Source organism: Squalius cephalus (genome assembly GCF_949319135.1).
Source record: "Squalius cephalus genome assembly, chromosome: 2".
Lineage (NCBI taxonomy): Eukaryota > Metazoa > Chordata > Actinopteri > Cypriniformes > Leuciscidae > Squalius > Squalius cephalus.
In genome coordinates this window covers 23136081-23157681 of record NC_137123.1, presented here as the reverse complement: position 1 = coordinate 23157681, position 21601 = coordinate 23136081, and the positions used below count along the sequence as shown (strand labels likewise).

Here is a 21601-nt window from a genome sequence, read left to right as displayed (position 1 = left end):
GAGTGACACAAGAACCTACAACACACGCTGATATGGGTTCTTCATCAGCAGGACAAACTACATTAAGAGCATCTGGTACAACAGTATCAACACTTACTCCCGCTACAGCTGCACCAATAACAGAGGAATCATCACCTCTAACTGAAGCAGGTGAAGTAAAGACAACAGCTGCAGGAACATCCAGAACTACAGAATCATCTGCAGAAGCCCCAACATTGTTAGTGCCAACAACAAGTGCAACTACTGCAGCATCAGCAGGAGTGACATCAGCATTGCCAGCAACTGCACTGGGCACAACCACAGCATCAACCATCAGAAATGAACCAGAAACAACCAAGACTACACTAGCTGAGGGTTCATCTACTGGATTACATTCTATGGCAGTAGATATAGTGACAACAACAACAGCCCAGGCAGAGTCTGTTACTGCACCCAAAGCTTCAACATTGGTACCAGAAGCATCTCAAGTCACAACAGAACCTTTACCAGCCCAAACAGAAACTACAACATTAATGTCGATGAAGCCAGTTACAGTGTCTCATACCTCAGAGGTCTCCACCACTGTCAAAAGAGTGACACAAGAACCTACAACACATGCTAATATGGGTTCTTCATCAGCAGGACAAACTACATTAAGAGCATCTGGTAAAACAGTATCAACACTTACTCCCGCTACAGCAGCACCAATAACAGAGGTATCATCAATTACTCCTGCTACAGCAGCACGAGTAACCACAAATACTGATCCCCCTACCCTTGATGAAAGAAGCATAAGTTTAAGATTCAGTCTAAAAGAAATTTTCCAAGAAATATATAGCAACAGATCATCCTCTGCTTTCTTTACATTGGCAACCAGAGTGATAACTGTGGTAAGTGTAACTTGTTTCATACATTAAGAACATAAATGCTATTTACTATAAGATGACATTTATCAATTTAGCTTGTAAATGTTTATATCTTTTTATCATTCATAGTTCCTTAAGACTAGTGCACACTACTACAAAAGCTTTCACATTTAAGTCTGCAACTAGTCTGTGACAAAGAACCAGGGATCATTGCCGTAACCATCACTCTCAATAAACTGAAATCTAGTTGGCCAGTCACCGAGATGAGACCACCGCAGAACACTCAAAATATATATTAAATGAACTGAATTAAATTGATTTAGGTTTGTAGAACAACACTAGAACAAGCAATAGCAATATTAGAACTAACAATTAACATTTTGAACATGCAGCAACAAAAAGAAAAAAATTGTGTGTGGGCATAAATAAATAAAAATAAGAAAATAAGTGGGCCACAAAGGTTATGGGTCTCCCCAACCTGGTAACTTGGTTCCCAAACAGAAGTTCACAATCATACTGGGTCACGCTTTAGATTTGGGTCAGATTAATTCTCACTATTAACTATTAACTATGATTGTTGTCTCTATAAACTCTTACTTACTGCTTATTAATAGTTAGTAAGGTAGTTGTTAAGTTTAGGTATCGGGTGGGATTAAAGGATGTTGAATATGGTCATGCAGAATAAGGCATTAATATGTGCTTTATAAGTACTAATAAACAGCTAATATCCTAGTAATATGCATGCTAATAAGCAACTAGTTAATGTTGAGAATTGAACTCTAACCTAAAGTGTTACCTCATTATAGTTTGAGAAGTGGTTCATGTGCAATTTCCAAGTCGGCTGATGTCGGTAATGACAATTACACTAATTATAATAGCATGTGAAGGGAGAATGTATGCAAAATATTGACATCATGTGACAACAATGTATTACTGTTTGAAATGTTTATCTCTTATTATTTTAACAAGTAGCAGCAACTATACAGTAGTGGAGTAAAGGGTGAACGTAAGAGTAGATTTATTGACACCAATTAAAATGCTGTGTAAAAAGTCTGCACAATAAATCGATGCAGCAGCTTGTTTACTGGATGTATGTAACTTTCTTATATTGAACTCACCTTGAAGATTTATGTTGGCCAACTGCTTGCACTGCCCATATCTGAAAAGTTGCTAAGCTATCGCCAAAGTTGCTAAATTGGCAAACACTGCCTGCTAGGTCACAGCCTGCATAGAGCCACAAGGAGGCGCCAAAACCATAAAATATACCATATTATATACCATATCCATCCATTCTCCAAAGCACGTCATATGTAGCTTGATGGGAATTGTTCGAGCCTACTCAAACTATGTTGGAATGTTATATTCAGTAAATGAAATTACTTAAAATAAAGATTTTTTTAATAGTAAAAATAAACATGTTCCTCTTATACTAAGTTCAAAATGACTACAACTAGCTTTTGAATGATTGACTTTATTTCAATCATTATTATTATTCGCACGAGGGGAGTGCATATTAGCTTAATTAGTAATTTTTATACTGCATCTTTTAAGAACAACCCAAATGTATTTGAACTCACAGCCTTTAGTTGTGCTTAAAACAGATCAAATATATCTTATATTATATATTAATTTTACAGCATTGTGTAATGTTTTTTAATATAAAAATGGGAAAAGATAAATTTCACATTGTACTCTATTTATAATAAAATGACAATATTTTTCATCGCATGCAGATAAACTTAGTTTACGAGGAAAGTTATCTCAGAGGATTCAGGCGAAGCAGAGTCGAATCCTTCACGTAAGCATGACGACTGTTGTCTTTCACTTTCATCATAAAGATGTCCAGGATGATAATAATAATCAGAGCACACTGTTATAGGACATTGGGGGTTATAATAATCTTTTCTTTTCTTTTTTTACAGGAATGGCTCCATTAAAGTTGACATGTCTCTTATCTTTGAAAATTCTTCTATGGTCCCAAGCTCAGTTGAGGTAGAATCTATTCTTAATAAAAATGCTATGAATGGGAGCATTCCTCTGAACATCATACTGGACACTATCAAAGCAGGTGAGTGTGTACAAGAACAATACACAAATTAGCATAATGGTGAAACCTTTCAAATAAAGTTTAATGTGCTCTGCACATTTTATATTACAGGGGAAATAGTTACTTCTAACACACCTGTCACAAATGTAACCATACAAACTACTACCATGAGGTCCACAGCAAGTACAAACGGTATTGAATGCTATGTTTCAAGTATTTTATTTAATAATATAATAATAATAATTTTATAATATATACTATTTTCTGTACTTCTTACCTTTTCAGAGAACACAAACACCACCTCTGGTGCCTTTTCTCAGATGGCATGCTGTTCACTAATGTCTATATCTCCAGCCATTGCTGTTTTATTAGCTCAAACTGTGATGTTTTTGTAATTGTATAGTGCACTAGTAAAGTTAAAAAAAGAGATAAAACACCATAGAAAGACACCATGTTAAGCTGATTTTATTAGTTAAACTATAAACAAGTGTTGACTATTATATTAGGCACAGATTATAGTTTGTACTGTGCATACAAGTTTTAGGACCATAACCCTACTACTAATCTTATTATTTATTAAATGATTCACCCCACCTGCAGACCACAAGTTACCATCTGATAATATATTAATATTAACGGTAACACATCACAATAAGTTGCAAATAACAAATAGTTAATGCATTGAGCATTAGCTTATATATATTTTTACAGCATTTATTAATGTTAGATAATAAATGTTCTTCTTTATGTTAGTTCACAGTTAATTAACTAAAGATAACAGATGCAACTTTTGATCTTCAAAATCTAAATGTTGAGATTAACATTCGCTAAGATTAATAAATGCTGTAGAAGTATTTTTTATTATGAGTTGATGTTAACTAGTCAACTAATGTTAACAAATGAAACCTTATTGTAAAGTGATACCATATTAACTAAAAAAAATGTCATATTAGTTATGGTCATTAGAAGTCGTCAGGGATTTGTGCAATTCAATAGTTGTGATTCATCTTATTCTTTTTGAATACGTATATATTTAGTTAACCTTATTTGGTTGATATTTCATTTTAGCCTGCTATATTTTGAGGATTGTATCTGTATATTCTTTGTTATTAAAGTTGTGGCATTCTGACATCTATCTTGTTTTGTCTTCTGTTGTCCTCTTTGTTGTCTGTATTTAATCTTGGGATAACTGAACAGTAGGGATTGTGCTATAGCATTAATTAAAATAGGGGTCTTTGTATTCAGATTTAAGGAGTTTTAAATCTTTGTGAATAAATATAAAAGATTTACAGGACATTAAATGTCCTGTTTTAATGTATTTGTTATACAATATTGTGGGTGATCTTATGTTTTCTAAAAGTAATTTCAATGATATGACAACAGTTTGGATCCCAGCTTATCTTATTGTCAAAAGTCAAAGTTGAAGTTGAATGACCTTAAATTTGTTCATAAAGTATACTTGAAGCAATGAAATGAAATTAAAAACATTGCCCCTTCATTTTATTAAACATACTTTCATACAACATAATACAGATCAAGATCATTTTTTTAATTTCTATTACTCAAAGATTAAATACATAGATTGCTCATGTGTACCTGTGTTGTAAGATACTCAGCATCTAATTAATACATTGGAAGATATATTCAATTGAAAAGAAGAAAATCAATGTCAGTTCCGAATCACATTATTATACCTTTGAATATACATTTCACTTGTGCCATAGAGGAATGTTCAGATTTATCAGAACATTTTTTTTCATTTCTATTACTCAAAGATTAAATACATAGATTGCACATGTGTACCCTGGTTACAATATATATATATATATATATATATATATATATATATATATATATATATATATATATATATATATAGATCTTCAGCATCTAACTAATATATTGGCACCTGTGCCATTTTTGCAGCATAGAGGAATGTTCAGATTTGGCTTCAATAAACCGATCCTCATTATTTCTCCAGCTCAGTGTACAGAGAAAAAAAAAAGTGCTTTTTGTAAAGCACAGAACAAAAGTACCATGATTAGTAGCATGATTTTTGTGATTAGTGCATCACAGCTGACAAAAGAAGTGACGCTAGGGTCATCCATAAAGCTGTGAGCATACTAGCCAGGACTGGAGACCTGTTAGCTGTAAAAAATAAAATAAATAAAGGAAATGCACATTAATTATTGATTAATTCAGGCCAGTAAACAAAGTCTTTGGAAACAGCTTAAAAATCCCTTTATGGACTTCCAACCCTTCATCATTCATTCATTAATTCATTCAGTTTGCTTTTGCTGACTGTAAACACAATAGCCCACACTACTCATACTCTTTCATTCTCATGTTACTCTTATTTCTCTAAGGGTTAAGAGAAAAACAGAAACATTCTGTATATATGTTGTAAATTACTTATTTATTATTTATCAAGGAATATTATTAGAGCTGCTAAAGCTGTCACATTTTTAGAGACATTATGTATAAATCATTACAAAACTGAAATAAATGTATACTGACCAGCGATTCCTGAGGGATCTGTAACTACGATAGTTGTTGGATCAATTGGTAATTTGACTGTTCCATTTCTAACAGCTTCAGCAAGACCCTTAGCCAGCTCTGACGCAGTAGGATTATTGGCAAGATTGTTAAATCCAAGTAGACCATCTACCGCAATAGAGCCAGACCTGAGAGGAGACAAAGTTCATAAATTAATAAATGGAAAAACTGTAACGCAACAACTGTACTAATGACTTATAAGCAACTATCCATTTAACTACTCAATCAACCAATACATAAAGACATGTAAAACATTTTTTTTTTAAAACAAGCTGTGATGATGCAAGTTTACAGAGCATTGACTGTTTTTAGAATGTTATAACATTTTACCTGAACCTCAAAACCAACGAGCGCTTGAAGTTCTTAAAACCTTTGTAAAATCCATCAAGCTATAATAAATGAATAAACAGGTAAGGAGAGATTTAATTTTATAATAAAAACTAGACAAAATTTATAATATTGTTTTTCAACTGAAATATTTAAACTATTATTTAAAGGACAAATCAATTACCTCAGAGGTGATATTTTTTGCCAGCTTTGTGGCTACATCAGATGTTATGTTTGAAAGGTCATTTGTAAAGATGCCGTTCAGTTTGAAGGTTATATTGTAGTCTGTAAGAGTAGAAGCTGCTGAGACTGTTGTAGCTTGAGTCGGAGTTGAAGTATTAGAAGTGGTCGTCACTTTTGTTCCATTTTTGGGCAGAATTGAAGGAAAATGGGTCACAATTCAATAATATTTTGTATAGGCTTACCAATATACAATACATCTCAACCATGAAGACAGCATTTTGCTTCTCCCACACAAGGAGATCTTGTGTAGGACGTCACTGGTGTGTGTGTGTGTGTGTGTGTGTGTGTGTGTGTGTGTGTGTGTGTGTGTGTGTGTGTGTGTGTGTGTGTGTGTATCATCAAACAAAAATGATTATGTCTGTCCTTCCTTTAAAGGGTTCACAATGTAACAGACAAGTATCTAACAGGAAAAAAATAAATCTGTAAATACACTGACCACTGGTTTCTGTGATATCAGTAGCATTGATGGATGAGTTATTAATTGTGAAACTGAAAATTCCACTCGCGATAGCCGTAACAAGGGTGTCTTTCACGTCTGTCACATTAGGACTAGTGCTGTTCGTGGAGTCAAACTCGAGGACAGAATCAATCACAATGGAGCCCTGGCTGTGGAGATCAACCATGTTGAAACACAGATAATTAACTAACAAACAACTGAAAGACCAAATAGAACAATCAAATGGTCACTTGACTTACAAACTGATAAGCTAAACCAGTCGGGAAAGCAATCAGTGATCAAACAAACCATGGATATATCCATCTATGTTAATAACAGGGTGTTTGGTAATGACTACAAATAATAAATGTACTGTTACCTGAACTTCCGAATAAACATGCGGTAGAATTTTGAAAAACGCTTCCTGTAAACTTGAGAAAACTGTAACACATAGATAAATAATCATATAAATATCATATTACTTGCAAATAAGCATTTCTGTTTTTCAGATCAAATTTCTCTGCAAGAAATATAGTTTTAAATCAGACAAAAAGCAAGTATTTAGCAAACTATTCAGCATGTAAAAGCATATATCACCAGTGGTATCTATTTTTAATATTGCCAATACACAACATTACCAGAGTCTACTGCTATTGCAATCAACATCCATGCCTCATAGGAGAAAATATTACCTCAGTGGTGATGCTATTTGCCAAATCTTTGGTCTCAGGATTACTGAGATTGGAGTAGATGTCCTTGAAGTCTTGAACAATACTGAAGCATAAATTAATCTGTGCGACTTTAGCAGGTGCAGAGACTGTTGTAACTGGAGTTGAAGTTTGACTTGTAACTGGACTTGCAGTTTGGTTCGTCACTGGAGTTGCAGTTTGGTTCATCACTGGAGTTGCAGTTTGGTTTGTATTTGGAGTTGCAGTTTGGTTCGTATTTGGAGTTGCAGTTTGGTTCGTCACTGGAGTTGCAGTTTGGTTCGTCACTGGAGTTGCAGTTTGGTTTGTAACTGGAGTTGCAGTTTGGTTTGTATTTGGAGTTGTTGCAGGTGTTGCTGCTTTGGGTAACATTAAAATGGACAAAGTTCAACAAAAGTATCTCATAAAATATGTGTGTGTGTGTGTGTGTGTGTGTGTGTGTGTGTGTGTGTGTGTGTGTGTGTGTGTGCGTTTGGTTTATATTACATTGTGGGAACCAAATGTCCCCACAAGGATAGTAAAGCCTGAGATCACCTCCATTGTGGGGACCAGCCAGCGGTCCCCATGAGGGGAATGGGTTAATAAACATACTAAATTATATATTTTTGAAAATGTAAAAATGCAGAAAGTGTTCTGTGATGGGTAGGTTTAAGGGTAGGGTTAGTGTAAGGGGATAGAATATACAGTTTGTACAGTATAAAAACCATTAAGTCTATGGAAAGTCCCCACAAAGATAGTGAACCAGACATGTGTGTGTGTGTGTGTGTGTGTGTGTGTGTGTGTGTTTGCTTGCGTGTGTGTTTATCATCAAACAAGAATGATTATGTCTATGTCCTTTATTTAAAGGGCTCACAATTGACGGACAAGTATCTAACAGGAAAAAAAATAATCTGTAAATACACTGACCACTGGTTTCTGGCATATCAGTAGCACTGATGGATGAGTTATTAATTGTGAAGTTGAAATTTCCATTCGTGATAGCCGTAACAAGGGTGTCTTTCACGTCTGTCACATTAGGACTAGTGCTATTTGTGGAGTCAAACTCGAGGACAGAATCAACCACAATGGAGCCCTGGCTGTGGAGATCAACCATGTTGAAACACAGTCAGATAATTAACTAACTAACAAACAACTGAAAGACCAAATAGAACAATCAAATGGTCACTTGACTTACAAACTGATAAGCTAAACCAGTCGGGAAAGCAATCAGTGATCAAACAAACCATGGATATATCCATCTATGTTAATAACAGGGTGTTTGTAATGACTACAAATAAATGCACTGTTACCTGAACTTCCGAATAAACATGCCTTTGAATTTTGGAAAACGCTTCCTGTAAACTTGAGAAAACTGTAACACATAGATAAATAATCATATAAATATCATATTACTTGCAAATAAGCATTTCTGTTTTTCAGATCAAATTTCTCTGCAAGAAATATAGTTTAAAATCAGACAAAAAGCAAGTATTTAACAAACTATTCAGCATGTAAAAGCATATATCACCAGTGGTATCTATTTTTAATATTGCCAATACACAACATTACCAGAGTCTACTGCTATTGCAATCAACATCCATGCCTCATAGGAGAAAATATTACCGCAGTGGTGATGTTATTTGCCAAATCTTTGGTCTCAGGATTATTGAGATCGGAGTAGATGTCCTTGAAGTCTTGAACAATACTGAAGCCTAAATTAATCTGTGCGACTTTAGCAGGTGCAGAGACTGTTGTAACTGGAGTTGAAGTTTGACTTGTAACTGGAGTTGCAGTTTGGTTCGTCACTGGAGTTGCAGTTTGGTTTGTATTTGGAGTTGCAGTTTGGTTCATCACTGGAGTTGCAGTTTGGTTCGTCACTGGAGTTGCAGTTTGGTTTGTATTTGGAGTTGCAGTTTGGTTCGTAACTGGAGTTGCAGTTTGGTTTGTATTTGGAGTTGCAGTTTGGTTCGTAACTGGAGTTGCAGTTTGGTTCGTCACTGGAGTTGCAGTTTGGTTCGTCACTGGAGTTGCAGTTTGGTTCATCACTGGAGTTGCAGTTTGGTTTGTATTTGGAGTTGCAGTTTGGTTCGTCACTGGAGTTGCAGTTTGGTTCGTCACTGGAGTTGCAGTTTGGTTCGTCACTGGAGTTGCAGTTTGGTTCGTCACTGGAGTTGCAGTTTGGTTCGTATTTGGAGTTGCAGTTTGGTTCGTCACTGGAGTTGCAGTTTGGTTCATCACTGGAGTTGCAGTTTGGTTCGTCACTGGAGTTGCAGTTTGGTTTGTAACTGGAGTTGCAGTTTGGTTTGTATTTGGAGTTGCAGTTTGGTTCGTAACTGGAGTTGCAGTTTGGTTCATCACTGGAGTTGCAGTTTGGTTCATCACTGGAGTTGCAGTTTGGTTCGTCACTGGAGTTGCAGTTTGGTTTGTAACTGGAGTTGCAGTTTGGTTTGTATTTGGAGTTGCAGTTTGGTTCGTCACTGGAGTTGCAGTTTGGTTCGTCACTGGAGTTGCAGTTTGGTTTGTAACTGGAGTTGCAGTTTGGTTTGTATTTGGAGTTGCAGTTTGGTTCGTCACTGGAGTTGCAGTTTGGTTCGTCACTGAAGTTGCAGTTTGGTTCGTCACTGGAGTTGCAGTTTGGTTCGTCACTGGAGTTGCAGTTTGGTTCGTCACTGGAGTTGCAGTTTGGTTCGTCACTGGAGTTGCAGTTTGGTTCGTAACTGGAGTTGCAGTTTGGTTTGTATTTGGAGTTGCAGTTTGGTTCGTAACTGGAGTTGCAGTTTGGTTCGTCACTGAAGTTGCAGTTTGGTTCGTCACTGGAGTTGCAGTTTGGTTCGTCACTGGAGTTGCAGTTTGGTTCGTCACTGGAGTTGCAGTTTGGTTCGTCACTGGAGTTGCAGTTTGGTTCGTAACTGGAGTTGCAGTTTGGTTCGTCACTGGAGTTGCAGTTTGGTTCATCACTGGAGTTGCAGTTTGGTTCGTCACTGGAGTTGCAGTTTGGTTTGTAACTGGAGTTGCAGTTTGGTTTGTATTTGGAGTTGCAGTTTGGTTCGTAACTGGAGTTGCAGTTTGGTTCATCACTGGAGTTGCAGTTTGGTTCATCACTGGAGTTGCAGTTTGGTTCGTCACTGGAGTTGCAGTTTGGTTTGTAACTGGAGTTGCAGTTTGGTTTGTATTTGGAGTTGCAGTTTGGTTCGTCACTGGAGTTGCAGTTTGGTTCGTCACTGGAGTTGCAGTTTGGTTTGTAACTGGAGTTGCAGTTTGGTTTGTATTTGGAGTTGCAGTTTGGTTCGTCACTGGAGTTGCAGTTTGGTTCATCACTGGAGTTGCAGTTTGGTTCATCACTGGAGTTGCAGTTTGGTTCGTCACTGGAGTTGCAGTTTGGTTCGTCACTGGAGTTGCAGTTTGGTTTGTAACTGGAGTTGCAGTTTGGTTTGTATTTGGAGTTGTTGCAGGTGTTGCTGCTTTGGGTAACATTAAAATGGACAAAGTTCAACAAAAGTATCTCATAAAATATGTGTGTGTGTGTGTGTGTTTGCTTGCGTGTGTGTTTATCATCAAACAAGAATGATTATGTCTATGTCCTTTATTTAAAGGGCTCACAATTGACGGACAAGTATCTAACAGGAAAAAAAATAATCTGTAAATACACTGACCACTGGTTTCTGGGATATCAGTAGCACTGATGGATGAGTTATTAATTGTGAAGTTGAAATTTCCATTCGTGATAGCCGTAACAAGGGTGTCTTTCACGTCTGTCACATTAGGACTAGTGCTATTTGTGGAGTCAAACTCGAGGACAGAATCAGTCACAATGGAGCCCTGGCTGTGGAGATCAACCATGTTGAAACACAGTCAGATAATTAACTAACTAACAAACAACTGAAAGACCAAATAGAACAATCAAATGGTCACTTGACTTACAAACTGATAAGCTAAACCAGTCGGGAAAGCAATCAGTGATCAAACAAACCATGGATATATCCATCTATGTTAATAACAGGGTGTTTGTAATGACTACAAATAAATGCACTGTTACCTGAACTTCCGAATAAACATGCCTTTGAATTTTGAAAAACGCTTCCTGTAAACTTGAGAAAACTGTAACACATAGATAAATAATCATATAAATATCATATTACTTGCAAATAAGCATTTCTGTTTTTCAGATCAAATTTCTCTGCAAGAAATATAGTTTAAAATCAGACAAAAAGCAAGTATTTAGCAAACTATTCAGCATGTAAAAGCATTTATCACCAGTGGTATCTATTTTTAATATTGCCAATACACAACATTACCAGAGTCTACTGCTATTGCAATCAACATCCATGCCTCATAGGAGAAAATATTACCGCAGTGGTGATGTTATTTGCCAAATCTTTGGTCTCAGGATTATTGAGATCGGAGTAGATGTCCTTGAAGTCTTGAACAATACTGAAGCTTAAATTAATCTGTGCGACTTTAGCAGGTGCAGAGACTGTTGTAACTGGAGTTGAAGTTTGACTTGTAACTGGAGTTGCAGTTTGGTTCGTCACTGGAGTTGCAGTTTGGTTTGTATTTGGAGTTGCAGTTTGGTTCATCACTGGAGTTGCAGTTTGGTTCATCACTGGAGTTGCAGTTTGGTTCATCACTGGAGTTGCAGTTTGGTTTGTATTTGGAGTTGCAGTTTGGTTCGTAACTGGAGTTGCAGTTTGGTTCATCACTGGAGTTGCAGTTTGGTTCGTCACTGGAGTTGCAGTTTGGTTTGTATTTGGAGTTGCAGTTTGGTTCGTCACTGGAGTTGCAGTTTGGTTCGTCACTGGAGTTGCAGTTTGGTTCATCACTGGAGTTGCAGTTTGGTTCATCACTGGAGTTGCAGTTTGGTTCGTCACTGGAGTTGCAGTTTGGTTCATCACTGGAGTTGCAGTTTGGTTCATCACTGGAGTTGCAGTTTGGTTCGTCACTGGAGTTGCAGTTTGGTTCGTCACTGGAGTTGCAGTTTGGTTCGTCACTGGAGTTGCAGTTTGGTTCGTCACTGGAGTTGCAGTTTGGTTTGTAACTGGAGTTGCAGTTTGGTTTGTATTTGGAGTTGCAGTTTGGTTCGTCACTGGAGTTGCAGTTTGGTTCGTCACTGGAGTTGCAGTTTGGTTCGTATTTGGAGTTGCAGTTTGGTTCGTCACTGGAGTTGCAGTTTGGTTCGTCACTGGAGTTGCAGTTTGGTTTGTATTTGGAGTTGTTGCAGGTGTTGCTGCTTTGGGTAACATTAAAATGGACAAAGTTCAACAAAAGTATCTCATAAAATATGTGTGTGTGTGTGTGTGTGTGTGTGTGTGTGTGTTTGCTTGCGTGTGTGTTTATCATCAAACAAGAATGATTATGTCTATGTCCTTTATTTAAAGGGCTCACAATTGATGGACAAGTATCTAACAGGAAAAAAAAAAATCTGTAAATACACTGACCACTGGTTTCTGGGATATCAGTAGCACTGATGGATGAGTTATTAATTGTGAAGTTGAAATTTCCATTCGTGATAGCCGTAACAAGGGTGTCTTTCACGTCTGTCACATTAGGACTAGTGCTATTTGTGGAGTCAAACTCGAGGACAGAATCAATCACAATGGAGCCCTGGCTGTGGAGATCAACCATGTTGAAACACAGTCAGATAAATAACTAACTAACAAACAACTGAAAGACCAAATAGAACAATCAAATGGTCACTTGACTTACAAAGTGATGAGCTAAACCAGTTGGGAAAGCAATCATTGATCAAACAAACCATGGATATATCCATCTATGTTAATAACAGGGTGTTTGTAATGACTACAAATAAATGCACTGTTACCTGAACTTCCGAATAAACATGCCTTTGAATTTTGGAAAACGCTTCCTGTAAACTTGAGAAAACTGTAACACATAGATAAATAATCATATAAATATCATATTACTTGCAAATAAGCATTTCTGTTTTTCAGATCAAATTTCTCTGCAAGAAATATAGTTTAAAATCAGACAAAAAGCAAGTATTTAGCAAACTATTCAGCATGTAAAAGCATATATCACCAGTGGTATCTATTTTTAATATTGCCAATACACAACATTACCAGAGTCTACTGCTATTGCAATCAACATCCATGCCTCATAGGAGAAAATATTACCGCAGTGGTGATGTTATTTGCCAAATCTTTGGTCTCAGGATTGTTGAGATCGGAGTAGATGTCCTTGAAGTCTTGAACAATACTGAAGCCTAAATTAATCTGTGCGACTTTAGCAGGTGCAGAGACTGTTGTAACTGGAGTTGAAGTTTGACTTGTAACTGGAGTTGCAGTTTGGTTCATCACTGGAGTTGCAGTTTGGTTCGTCACTGGAGTTGCAGTTTGGTTCGTCACTGGAGTTGCAGTTTGGTTCATCACTGGAGTTGCAGTTTGGTTCGTCACTGGAGTTGCAGTTTGGTTCGTCACTGGAGTTGCAGTTTGGTTCGTCACTGGAGTTGCAGTTTGGTTCGTCACTGGAGTTGCAGTTTGGTTCGTCACTGGAGTTGCAGTTTGGTTTGTATTTGGAGTTGCAGTTTGGTTTGTATTTGGAGTTGCAGTTTGGTTCGTCACTGGAGTTGCAGTTTGGTTCGTCAGTGGAGTTGCAGTTTGGTTTGTATTTGGAGTTGCAGTTTGGTTCATCACTGGAGTTGCAGTTTGGTTCGTCACTGGAGTTGCAGTTTGGTTTGTAACTGGAGTTGCAGTTTGGTTCGTATTTGGAGTTGCAGTTTGGTTCGTCACTGGAGTTGCAGTTTGGTTTGTATTTGGAGTTGTTGCAGGTGTTGCTGCTTTGGGTAACATTAAAATGGACAAAGTTCAACAAAAGTATCTCATAAAATATGTGTTTGTGTGTGTGTGTGTGTGTGTGTGTGTGTGTGTGTGTGTGTGTGTTTGCTTGCGTGTGTGTTTATCATCAAACAAGAATGATTATGTCTATGTCCTTTATTTAAAGGGCTCACAATTGATGGACAAGTATCTAACAGGAAAAAAAATAATCTGTAAATACACTGACCACTGGTTTCTGGGATATTAGTAGCACTGATGGATGAGTTATTAATTGTGAAGTTGAAATTTCCATTCGTGATAGCCGTAACAAGGGTGTCTTTCACGTCTGTCACATTAGGACTAGTGCTATTTGTGGAGTCAAACTCGAGGACAGAATCAATCACAATGGAGCCCTGGCTGTGGAGATCAACCATGTTGAAACACAGTCAGATAAATAAATAACTAACAAACAACTGAAAGACCAAATAGAACAATCAAATGGTCACTTGACTTACAAAGTGATGAGCTAAACCAGTTGGGAAAGCAATCATTGATCAAACAAACCATGGATATATCCATCTATGTTAATAACAGGGTGTTTGTAATGACTACAAATAAATGCACTGTTACCTGAACTTCCGAATAAACATGCCTTTGAATTTTGGAAAACGCTTCCTGTAAACTTGAGAAAACTGTAACACATAGATAAATAATCATATAAATATCATATTACTTGCAAATAAGCATTTCTGTTTTTCAGATCAAATTTCTCTGCAAGAAATATAGTTTAAAATCAGACAAAAAGCAAGTATTTAACAAACTATTCAGCATGTAAAAGCATATATCACCAGTGGTATCTATTTTTAATATTGCCAATACACAACATTACCAGAGTCTACTGCTATTGCAATCAACATCCATGCCTCATAGGAGAAAATATTACCGCAGTGGTGATGTTATTTGCCAAATCTTTGGTCTCAGGATTATTGAGATCGGAGTAGATGTCCTTGAAGTCTTGAACAATACTGAAGCCTAAATTAATCTGTGCGACTTTAGCAGGTGCAGAGACTGTTGTAACTGGAGTTGAAGTTTGACTTGTAACTGGAGTTGCAGTTTGGTTCGTCACTGGAGTTGCAGTTTGGTTTGTATTTGGAGTTGCAGTTTGGTTCGTAACTGGAGTTGCAGTTTGGTTCATCACTGGAGTTGCAGTTTGGTTTGTATTTGGAGTTGCAGTTTGGTTCGTAACTGGAGTTGCAGTTTGGTTCATCACTGGAGTTGCAGTTTGGTTTGTATTTGGAGTTGCAGTTTGGTTCATCACTGGAGTTGCAGTTTGGTTCATCACTGGAGTTGCAGTTTGGTTCATCACTGGAGTTGCAGTTTGGTTTGTATTTGGAGTTGCAGTTTGGTTCGTAACTGGAGTTGCAGTTTGGTTCATCACTGGAGTTGCAGTTTGGTTTGTATTTGGAGTTGCAGTTTGGTTCGTAACTGGAGTTGCAGTTTGGTTCATCACTGGAGTTGCAGTTTGGTTTGTATTTGGAGTTGCAGTTTGGTTCGTCACTGGAGTTGCAGTTTGGTTCATCACTGGAGTTGCAGTTTGGTTCATCACTGGAGTTGCAGTTTGGTTCATCACTGGAGTTGCAGTTTGGTTTGTATTTGGAGTTGCAGTTTGGTTCGTAACTGGAGTTGCAGTTTGGTTCGTCACTGGAGTTGCAGTTTGGTTCATCACTGGAGTTGCAGTTTGGTTCATCACTGGAGTTGCAGTTTGGTTCGTCACTGGAGTTGCAGTTTGGTTCATCACTGGAGTTGCAGTTTGGTTCATCACTGGAGTTGCAGTTTGGTTCGTCACTGGAGTTGCAGTTTGGTTCGTCACTGGAGTTGCAGTTTGGTTTGTAACTGGAGTTGCAGTTTGGTTTGTATTTGGAGTTGCAGTTTGGTTCGTCACTGGAGTTGCAGTTTGGTTCGTCACTGGAGTTGCAGTTTGGTTCGTATTTGGAGTTGCAGTTTGGCTCGTCACTGGTGTTGCAGTTTGGTTTGTATTTGGAGTTGTTGCAGGTGTTGCTGCTTTGGGTAACATTAAAATGGACAAAGTTCAACAAAAGTATCTCATAAAATATGTGTGTGTGTGTGTGTGTGTTTGCTTGCGTGTGTGTTTATCATCAAACAAGAATGACTATGTCTATGTCCTTTATTTAAAGGGCTCACAATTGATGGACAAGTATCTAACAGGAAAAAAAAAAATCTGTAAATACACTGACCACTGGTTTCTGGGATATCAGTAGCACTGATGGATGAGTTATTAATTGTGAAGTTGAAATTTCCATTCGTGATAGCCGTAACAAGGGTGTCTTTCACGTCTGTCACATTAGGACTAGTGCTATTTGTGGAGTCAAACTCGAGGACAGAATCAATCACAATGGAGCCCTGGCTGTGGAGATCAACCATGTTGAAACACAGTCAGATAAATAACTAACTAACAAACAACTGAAAGACCAAATAGAACAATCAAATGGTCACTTGACTTACAAAGTGATGAGCTAAACCAGTTGGGAAAGCAATCATTGATCAAACAAACCATGGATATATCCATCTATGCTAATAACAGGGTGTTTGTAATGACTACAAATAAATGCACTGTTACCTGAACTTCCGAATAAACATGCCTTTGAATTTTGGAAAACGCTTCCTGTAAACTTGAGAAAACTGTAACACATAGATAAATAATCATATAAATATCATATTACTTGCAAATAAGCATTTCTGTTTTTCAGATCAAATTTCTCTGCAAGAAATATAGTTTAAAATCAGACAAAAAGCAAGTATTTAGCAAACTATTCAGCATGTAAAAGCATATATCACCAGTGGTATCTATTTTTAATATTGCCAATACACAACATTACCAGAGTCTACTGCTATTGCAATCAACATCCATGCCTCATAGGAGAAAATATTACCGCAGTGGTGATGTTATTTGCCAAATCTTTGGTCTCAGGATTGTTGAGATCGGAGTAGATGTCCTTGAAGTCTTGAACAATACTGAAGCCTAAATTAATCTGTGCGACTTTAGCAGGTGCAGAGACTGTTGTAACTGGAGTTGAAGTTTGACTTGTAACTGGAGTTGCAGTTTGGTTCATCACTGGAGTTGCAGTTTGGTTCGTCACTGGAGTTGCAGTTTGGTTCGTCACTGGAGTTGCAGTTTGGTTCGTCACTGGAGTTGCAGTTTGGTTCGTCACTGGAGTTGCAGTTTGGTTTGTATTTGGAGTTGCAGTTTGGTTTGTAACTGGAGTTGCAGTTTGGTTCGTCACTGGAGTTGCAGTTTGGTTTGTAACTGGAGTTGCAGTTTGGTTTGTATTTGGAGTTGCAGTTTGGTTCGTCACTGGAGTTGCAGTTTGGTTCGTCACTGGAGTTGCAGTTTGGTTTGTAACTGGAGTTGCAGTTTGGTTCGTATTTGGAGTTGCAGTTTGGTTCGTCACTGGAGTTGCAGTTTGGTTTGTATTTGGAGTTGTTGCAGGTGTTGCTGCTTTGGGTAACATTAAAATGGACAAAGTTCAACAAAAGTATCTCATAAAATATGTGTTTGTGTGTGTGTGTGTGTGTGTGTGTGTGTGTGTGTGTGTGTGTGTGTGTGTGTGTGTGTTTGCTTGCGTGTGTGTTTATCATCAAACAAGAATGATTATGTCTATGTCCTTTATTTAAAGGGCTCACAATTGATGGACAAGTATCTAACAGGAAAAAAAATAATCTGTAAATACACTGACCACTGGTTTCTGGGATATCAGTAGCACTGATGGATGAGTTATTAATTGTGAAGTTGAAATTTCCATTCGTGATAGCCGTAACAAGGGTGTCTTTCACGTCTGTCACATTAGGACTAGTGCTATTTGTGGAGTCAAACTCGAGGACAGAATCAATCACAATGGAGCCCTGGCTGTGGAGATCAACCATGTTGAAACACAGTCAGATAAATAAATAACTAACAAACAACTGAAAGACCAAATAGAACAATCAAATGGTCACTTGACTTACAAAGTGATGAGCTAAACCAGTTGGGAAAGCAATCATTGATCAAACAAACCATGGATATATCCATCTATGTTAATAACAGGGTGTTTGTAATGACTACAAATAAATGCACTGTTACCTGAACTTCCGAATAAACATGCCTTTGAATTTTGGAAAACGCTTCCTGTAAACTTGAGAAAACTGTAACACATAGATAAATAATCATATAAATATCATATTACTTGCAAATAAGCATTTCTGTTTTTCAGATCAAATTTCTCTGCAAGAAATATAGTTTAAAATCAGACAAAAAGCAAGTATTTAACAAACTATTCAGCATGTAAAAGCATATATCACCAGTGGTATCTATTTTTAATATTGCCAATACACAACATTACCAGAGTCTACTGCTATTGCAATCAACATCCATGCCTCATAGGAGAAAATATTACCGCAGTGGTGATGTTATTTGCCAAATCTTTGGTCTCAGGATTATTGAGATCGGAGTAGATGTCCTTGAAGTCTTGAACAATACTGAAGCCTAAATTAATCTGTGCGACTTTAGCAGGTGCAGAGACTGTTGTAACTGGAGTTGAAGTTTGACTTGTAACTGGAGTTGCAGTTTGGTTCGTCACTGGAGTTGCAGTTTGGTTTGTATTTGGAGTTGCAGTTTGGTTCATCACTGGAGTTGCAGTTTGGTTCATCACTGGAGTTGCAGTTTGGTTCATCACTGGAGTTGCAGTTTGGTTTGTATTTGGAGTTGCAGTTTGGTTCGTAACTGGAGTTGCAGTTTGGTTCATCACTGGAGTTGCAGTTTGGTTCATCACTGGAGTTGAAGTTTGACTTGTAACTGGAGTTGCAGTTTGGTTCGTCACTGGAGTTGCAGTTTGGTTTGTATTTGGAGTTGCAGTTTGGTTCATCACTGGAGTTGCAGTTTGGTTCATCACTGGAGTTGCAGTTTGGTTCATCACTGGAGTTGCAGTTTGGTTTGTATTTGGAGTTGCAGTTTGGTTCGTAACTGGAGTTGCAGTTTGGTTCATCACTGGAGTTGCAGTTTGGTTCATCACTGGAGTTGAAGTTTGACTTGTAACTGGAGTTGCAGTTTGGTTCGTCACTGGAGTTGCAGTTTGGTTTGTATTTGGAGTTGCAGTTTGGTTCATCACTGGAGTTGCAGTTTGGTTCATCACTGGAGTTGCAGTTTGGTTCGTCACTGGAGTTGCAGTTTGGTTCGTATTTGGAGTTGTTGCAGGTGTTGCTGCTTTGGGTAACATTAAAATGGACAAAGTTCAACAAAAGTATTTCACACAATGTGTGTGTGTGTGTGTGTGTGTGTGTGTGTGTGTGTGTGTGTGTGTGTGTGTGTGTGTGTGTGTGTGTGTGTGTGTTTGCTTGCATGTGTGTTTATCATCAAACAAGAATGATTATGTCTATGTCCTTCATTTAAAGGGCTCACAATTGACGGACAAGTATCTAACAGGAAAAAAAATAATCTGTAAATACACTGACCACTGGTTTCTGGGATATCAGTAGCACTGATGGATGAGTTATTAATTGTGAAGTTCAAATTTCCATTCGTGATAGCCGTAACAAGGGTGTCTTTCACGTCTGTCACATTAGGACTAGTGCTATTCGTGGAGTCAAACTCGAGGACAGAATCAACCACAATGGAGCCCTGGCTGTGGAGATCAACCATGTTGAAACACAGTCAGATAATTAACTAACAAACAACTGAAAGACCAAATAGAACAATCAAATGGTCACTTGACTTACAAACTGATAAGCTAAACCAGTCGGGAAAGCAATCAGTGATCAAACAAACCATGGATATATCCATCTATGTTAATAACAGGGTGTTTGTAATGACTACAAATAATAAATGTACTGTTACCTGAACTTCCGAATAAACATGCGGTAGAATTTTGGAAAACGCTTCCTGTAAACTTGAGAAAACTGTAACACATAGATAAATAATCATATAAATATCATATTACTTGCAAATAAGCATTTCTGTTTTTCAGATCAAATTTCTCTGCAAGAAATGTATTTTTAAATCAGACAAAAAGCAAGTATTTAGCAAACTATTCAGCGTGTAAAAGCATATATCACCAGTGGTATCTATTTTTAATATTGCCAATACACAACATTACCAGAGTCTACTGCTATTGCAATCAACATCCATGCCTCATAGGAGAAAATATTACCGCAGTGGTGATGTTATTTGCCAGATCTTTGGTCTCAGCATTATTGAGATCGGAGTAGATGTCCTTGAATTCTTGAACAATACTGAAGCCTAAATTAATCTGTGCAGCTTTAGCAGGTGCAGAGACTGTTGTAACTGGAGTTGAAGTTTGACTTGTAACTGGAGTTGCAGTTTGGTTCGTCACTGGAGTTGCAGTTTGATTCGTAACTGGAGTTGCAGTTTGATTCGTAACTGGAGTTGCAGTTTGATTCGTAACTGGAGTTGTAGTTTGATTCAAAACTGGAGTTGCAGTTTGATTCAAAACTGGAGTTGTAGTTTGATTCGTAACTGGAGTTGCGGTTTGATTCAAAACTGGAGTTGCAGTTTGATTCAAAACTGGAGTTGTAGTTTGATTCGTAACTGGAGTTGCAGTTTGATTCAAAACTGGAGTTGTAGTTTGATTCGTAACTGGAGTTGCGGTTTGATTTAAAACTGGAGGTTCAGTTTGGTTCAAAACTGGCGTTGCAGTTTGATTCGTAACTGGAGTTTCAGTTTGATTCGTAACTGGAGTTTCAGTTTGATTCGTAACTGGAGTTGCAGTTTGATTCGTAACTGGAGTTGTAGTTTGATTCATAACTGGAGTTGCAGTTTGATTCGTAACTGGAGTTTCAGTTTGATTCGTCACTGGAGTTGCGGTTTGATTCAAAACTGGAGTTGCAGTTCGATTCGTTACTGGAGTTGGTTCAGGTGTTGTTGCAAGTGTTGTTGCTTTGGGTAAAATTAAAATGGGACAAAGTTCAACAAAAGTGTCTCATAATTAATGTTGAAGATTTACCATCATAGTTTAGCATGCGGTTAGTTCAACTGTCAAATGCAGACTGGTAAGAAATCAATCAATATATGAAAAATAAATAATTTTTTTAAATTCTCTCTCTCTCTTTAGAGAAAAAAGTTATTTTATTACTTTGATTTTGGACATTAATGCTAAACTGCTAAATCACTATCCATCACCAACCAAGCCTATATTTGACTGCAGTGCATTCTATTTTAAGAGTAAATATACTTGTAATTATGTCCTTTTCTTATGATTCTTTTCCTTTTTAGCACCAAAACTTTGGAACAGCCTTCATCAATGTTAGGCTGTATATATTAGGTCAGCCAGAACCAGGTACACTTCCCATAAATCCTGTTAAGGATTTAACTAAAGTTAAGGATTCATTAGTTTGAATATACATTGGAACAAACACTATAACAACATCTTAGTTGAAAATTCACTGTAATCTATCTATCCAAAACCAGTCAACAAAATCTTCTCTAAACATTCATATTTTGTCTGTAACATATCGTTTTTATGATACATTATATAGGGCATATAAATGTTAATTTGCAGTTTAATATTGCTTACAGCCTACAAAGACATTTTATTTCAACATATTTCAGTCGATTTTTACTCATCTTAGTATAGCAATATAGTTTGGGAAAAGCTAAACTATTAGATGTGTTCATGTTTATG

General features: G+C 37.2%; 4 long non-coding RNA genes across 4 annotated transcripts; 1 reads left to right on the top strand and 3 right to left on the bottom strand.

Moving 5' to 3' along the window:
• Positions 1-2573: 2573 nt before the first annotated feature.
• Positions 2574-4022, top strand: LOC307154585. The gene is made up of 4 exons (XR_013820392.1): positions 2574-2643; positions 2768-2913; positions 3004-3084; positions 3178-4022. It is a non-coding gene; the product is annotated as an uncharacterized lncRNA (long non-coding RNA).
• Positions 4023-5562: 1540 nt separating this feature from the next.
• On the bottom strand, positions 5563-6020 carry LOC307144447. Its single transcript, XR_013818745.1, has 3 exons — positions 5960-6020; positions 5779-5837; positions 5563-5576 (listed from the first exon to the last, which is right to left on the bottom strand). It is a non-coding gene; the product is annotated as an uncharacterized lncRNA (long non-coding RNA).
• Positions 6021-6578: 558 nt separating this feature from the next.
• LOC307150520 lies at positions 6579-8956 on the bottom strand. Its single transcript, XR_013819743.1, has 3 exons — positions 8764-8956; positions 6834-6895; positions 6579-6624 (listed from the first exon to the last, which is right to left on the bottom strand). It is a non-coding gene; the product is annotated as an uncharacterized lncRNA (long non-coding RNA).
• Positions 8957-19415: 10459 nt separating this feature from the next.
• Positions 19416-20856, bottom strand: LOC307154653. The gene is made up of 3 exons (XR_013820409.1): positions 20111-20856; positions 19798-19859; positions 19416-19585 (listed from the first exon to the last, which is right to left on the bottom strand). It is a non-coding gene; the product is annotated as an uncharacterized lncRNA (long non-coding RNA).
• Positions 20857-21601: the final 745 nt, after the last annotated feature.